Raw genomic sequence first — 6,275 nt, forward strand, 5'->3', positions numbered from 1 at the left:
CAATACTCAACTAATAAATATATCAAGAAGACAAAAAATAGGAAGTTGAGCCTAAACCATAAAATCTCAGACTGGAACGATGTATTAGCAAATATATTATACAATTTTCTTCAGTAAAAGACATAATTAGGTAAAAAATGACACAAAAATGACATGACTGCATTCATGATACCTCTATAACCACATCCAGACACATGTAGAGTACTGGCCGGTAATTCTAGATTACAAAGATATATATATATATATATATATATATATATATATATACACACACACGTATCTCTTCTCAATGCATAAATATAGCTATTTATATTCATACATATCATCATAGCAATGATAATTCATATATTTGTGGTGAAGCATAGAGACATATAATGATTCATATAGAAAAAAAATATATAATACATGTATTTAGGTCAGACTAAACATGTATACATCGGGTAGTATCGGCCAATATCCAATTAGCTCAGGTAAGTAAGAGCATATGGAGCAAGATTTCTCGCAGAGTCGCGCAAATGCAATGATGGAAAAAGAAAATGGATGTCCCAATATTTGAAAAAGGGAAGATAATTCCCAAACTGTCAGTAGCCGCTGACGTGTGAGTGGATGAATGTCCCCTAAGAGGGGAGGAAAAGGTGTTTTATGGAACAACACGGTCACAATGCAGATGACATCACACGGTCACAATGTAGATGACATCACATGGTCACAATGTAGATTACGTCACACGGTCATAATGCAAATGCCATCACATGGTCACAATGTAGATGACATCACACGGTTACAATGCAGATGACATCACACGGTCACAATGCAGATGACGTCACACGGTCACAATGCAGATGACGTCACATGGTCACAATGCAGATGACGTCACATGGTCACAATGCAGATGATGTCAGTCGGTCACAATGCAGATGACATCACACGGTCACGATGTAGATGACATCACATAGTCACAATGTAGATGACATCACACGGTCACGATGTCGATGACATCACATGGTCACAATACAGATGACATCACACGGTCACCTCGACATCAACACTCCAAACAAACAGCAGGACAGGGAGAGATCATATAGAAGTAAGAGCATATGGAGCAAGATTTCTCGCAGAGTCGCGCAAATGCAATGATGGAAAAAGAAAATGGATGTCCCAATATTTGAAGAAGGGAAGATAATTCCCAAACTGTCAGTAGCCGCTGACGTGTGAGTGGATGAATGTCCCCTAAGAGGGGAGGGAAAGGTGTTTTATGGAACAACACGGTCACAATGCAGATGACATCACACGGTCACAATGTAGATGACATCACATGGTCACAATATAGATGATGTCACACGGTCATAAGGCAGATGACATCACATGGTCACAATGTAGATGACATCACACGGTTACAATGCAGATGACATCACACGGTCACAATGCAGATGACGTCACACGGTCACAATGCAGATGGCGTCACATGGTCACAATGCAGATGACGTCACATGGTCACAATGCAGATGACGTCACATGGTCACAATGCAGATGATGTCAGACGGTCACAATGCAGATGACATCACATCACACTGTCACGATGTAGATGACATCACATGGTCACAATGTAGATGACATCACACGGTCACAATGTAGATGACGTCACATGGTTACAATGCAGATGACGTCACACGGTCACAATGTAGATGACGTCACAAGGTCACAATGCAGATGCCGTCACACGGTCACAATGCAGATGACATCACACGTTCACAATGCAGATGACATCACACAGTCACAATGCAGAGGACATCACATGGTCACAATACAGATGACATCATACGGTCACCTCGACATCAACACTCCAAACAAACAGCAGGACAGGGAGAGATAGCGGCAGCTGAATGTTTTATCCACCACAGATCACTGATCCACTGCGATCCAAGATCAGGGCTCAATCATCCAAACGACATCAGCCGGGGATTCCCCATTCAGGACTATTCCACTGTGATCCAGAGTTGGGGCCCAATCACTAATAGGACATCCAGATCGAGATATAAAACACGCAGCATGGGCTATAAAAGAAATAGCAGAATACGGCCGACATCCACCTCGTGGTTAGAGCATCCTATGTCACCGACATGTTTCATCCTGGGCGGACTTCATGTTTCCACAAAACATCTTTCCCTCGCCTCTAAGGGGATATTCATCTACCCAAACACGTGGCCCAATCTGGCCTACATTTGGAGAGAGTCCTATACTTCTAACTAGAGATGAGCGAACCGAAACAACCGAACTCTGTTTTGGTTCAAACTTTTGTATAGGTTTGGCACAAACATGAACCTAATGGGGTTTGTTTCGGCCGAACCTGGCAAAATTTCTCATATTAAAGATGGCGTCCGCCTCATGGCAGAGTGGAGGAGGAACAATCACATGACCTCAGGCCAGCCCATAATGTCTCGCAAACTTGCAAACATCTTTCCCAGCCAATCAGGAGGCAGTATAGTTGTGAGGTCAGAGCCAGTATAAAAGGCTGTGCACAATGCTTCAGCTTCAGAAGAAGAAGAAGATGATTAAGAAGATAATGATGAAGATGATGAAGATGATGATGATGAATATGATGAAAATAATGATGAAGATGATGATGAAGATGATGAAGATGAAGGAGATTTCTGTGACAGAGAGACAACAGGAACAACGCAATCCACAAAACTTCTAGATAGGGAGGACCAGTGCTGAGCGGGAGAAGAACAGTGAAACAATGAGCTAGAAATTGGAGGGAGAGTTAGCAAGCTGCCAGGGTCACACAGTGCGGGTGTGATATACAGTACAGCACCATTGCTGCTATGCTAGGATGGACTGGCTTTTGTGCATTTACTGACCGTGTATCGCATCCAAATTGAAATCACATTTACATCGCACAGCAGAGCTGCTTTTTTCAAAACAAGTTTACAGTCATTTCAGTATAGTCATTGGCAATTACGCTGTAGAGCAGTGGTCAGAGCGTTCTTTGTCCGTTCTTCACCCAATCATTTTCAAATCAATTTTTTGTGCGCGAAATTTAATCTTTGGCCGGTTGTGCCCGTACCTGTCGGCATCACCCATGTGCCCAGGCCCAGTACTAATAGCAGCAGTCCTGTGCCAAGGCCCAGTCCTAGTAGCAGCATCACCAAGTCAGAGTTGACAATCGCCTCCAGTGGGCATGTTATTTTGGAGGATACGACCATTGTGGACTGGTTGGCTCGCGCTCGGTCATCTCAGGAGGAAGGCTCTGAAGCTATGGTTTGAGCCAGGTTTCGGTGGATTCCTACTCCTCTACAGTTACTTGGCACACTAATAGAAACTTTTCCCTTAAATCATCTCTGTCTAAACTACCCCCTCCTAGTGGGGCGCCACCTTTTTTATCCTAAGCGCCAGTACCCTGGGTGCTACGGATAAGGAAGATACTCAACAACATAGTGAGGATGAGGAGTTGTTTGAGGACAGTCAGCTTTTGGAGTGTGTTGTGAAGGGGGTGGAAGTAGTGGTTGAGACACATAGCTGTGGGGGTGGTGGTAGTTGTGGGGGTAGTGGGAGGAGTTATGGACATGGATATGGTGAGGGGGCAATGAGCCCATTAGACATTAGAAAAGACTGAGAGAAGTGGCGGGAATGATGAGAAGGACTATAATGATGATGTGGTTTTGGACAGGATGTGGGAACCAGGTAACAAGGAGGGGTTGACATCGTCAAGGGAGGAGGGTAGTGGCGGCACTGGCGGTGAGAAAGAGCCGAGTACAGGTAGGGCCAGAACATCTGTAAAACCTACCAGGGGTAGGCCTATATGGTCAGCTCAGCAACAAGTGATGTAGACACTGCTGCTGCCGGCATAGGCTCCAGAAAAAAAATTTGCCAGATGAGGATCAAGCTCGGGTGGTGGTGGGAATACTAGCTCTTTACGGTACTCTGCCATGTGGCAATTCTTTTGTACTTTCCCGGAGGAACAATACATGGCACACTGCCGGATCTGCAAGCAGAAATTAATGCGTGACCATGGCACAAATCTAGGTACTACATTGCCATGTGGGACAATCAAATTGCCCTACAACATGATCAAGACCTTTCTGCTGCTGCTGCTGCTGCTCAGAATCCCTGACATCTGTCTAGTAGCCAGGCCTCATCCACTGGGAGTACAGTCTCGTTTTTGTGATCATCACTGTCATCAAGTGCTTCTCCGCTTCCTCCATACCGTCAATTCTTCATATCAGAATCTATGGCCAACAAATAACGCTATGTGCCCAGTCATCGAGTTCTCATGCGGCTGAACTCCCGCCTGGCCAAGCTGTTGGAGTTGCAGTCGCTGCCATACCACCTGGTTGAGTCCACCGCCTTTCGCCAATTGATGGCATGCACTCAGCCCAGCTCAGGTGGCGGATACCTAGCCGCAATTACTTCTCCAAGAAAGCCGTTCCTGCCTTGCACAATCACATAGAGGAGAAGGTGGGCCACTCCTTGCAATTATTGAGTGTGCAGCAAGATGCGGCAAGATCCCCTGTCCTATTCATTGTTTAATACAGTGCCAATACTGATACAGCCATTTCTACCACCACCTCTGCTATCCACCCGTTACAACTACGAGCAGTCCACCACCCCTGTTGCCACCTGCTACTACCAAGCCCACGCAACCATAGATCTCCTGTCCCGTCCATTGTTTTATACTGTGCCACTGCTGATGCATAAAACTAGGATATGTCCTATGTTTTTCGGCAAGTTCCTACAGCACGGACACCTTCCCGTAAATATACGGGAAGGTGTCTGTTAGCCTTAAAAACGAATGGCCCGTAATTATGGGCGATTTTACGGTCGTGTGCATGGGGCCTTATACCTGAGTTTTAGGGCTGTTGGTGAAATTCGTGTTCAGTTTGAACTAATTTTGTCAGAACCCAAATTTTTGCCAAATTTCACTAATCAGCCGAAGCAAACTTTTCAAAAGTTTACTCATCTCTACTTCTAACCCGATGCATACATGTTTAGTCTGAACTGTATATCTATATTATATATTTTTTTCTATATGTGTGTCTTTGTAATCTACAGTATTATTACCGGCCAGTACTCTATATGTGTATGTATGTGGTTGTAGAGGTATCATAAATGCAATAATGTAAATTTTGTGTCATTTTGCTAATGGTCATTTTTTTGTATCAATAATGCAGTCAATTAAGTAGGTGGCGTGCAGAGAACTGCATCACTGATTTCTAGCGTGTCCAGGAGTGTTACAAGCCCCAAAGCATAAGTCCCCCTAGATATAAAAAAATATCTATATATATATATCCAATTACTAAACCATACCACTATAAAAGATGAAATATTACCCCATACTGATACTGAACACAACTCACTAATATAAGAACAATATTACCAATAATAACACAATATAAGGTCCAAATAATACAGCCACACCATAACCATATAGTGACTTAATAATACCCCCATACTGTTACTGAATAATACCGCCACACCATAAGCACATAGTAACTGAATAGTACCCCAATACTGTAACTGAATAATACCCCCGTACTGTTAATGAATAATACCACCATACTATAACCACTAAGTGACTGAATAATATCCCCATACTGTTACTGAATAATACCAGCACACTATAACCACATAGTGACTGAATAATACTGCCAAACCATAACCACATGGTGACTGAATGATACCCTCATACTGTTACTGAATAATACTGTTACACTATAACCAGTGACTGAATAATACCGCCACACCATAACCACATAGTGACTAAATAATACCCCCATACTGTTACTGAATAATACCGCCACATCATAATCCCTAAGTGACTGAATAATATCCCCATACTGTTACTGAATAATACCTCCATACTGTTACTGAATAATACCAGCACACCATAACCACATAGTGATTGAATAATACCCCCAGCCTGTTACTGAATAATACTGTCACACTATAACCACATAGTGACTAAATAATACCCCCATACTGTTACTGAATAATACCGCCACACCATAACCACATAGTGACTGAATAATATCCCCATACTGTTACTGAATAATACCTCCACACTATAACCACAGTGACTGAATACTACCACCATACTGTTACTGATTAATACCCCCATTCTGTTACTGAATAATACTGCCACACCATAACAACATAGTTTCTAAATAATAATTCCATACTGTTACTGATTAATACTGCACACCATAACCACATAATGACTGAATAATACCCCCCAAACGGAAAGTGAATAATACCTCCACACCAAAGACACATAG

Source organism: Rhinoderma darwinii, chromosome 3 (genome assembly GCF_050947455.1).
Source record: "Rhinoderma darwinii isolate aRhiDar2 chromosome 3, aRhiDar2.hap1, whole genome shotgun sequence".
Classification (NCBI taxonomy): Eukaryota; Metazoa; Chordata; class Amphibia; order Anura; family Rhinodermatidae; genus Rhinoderma; species Rhinoderma darwinii.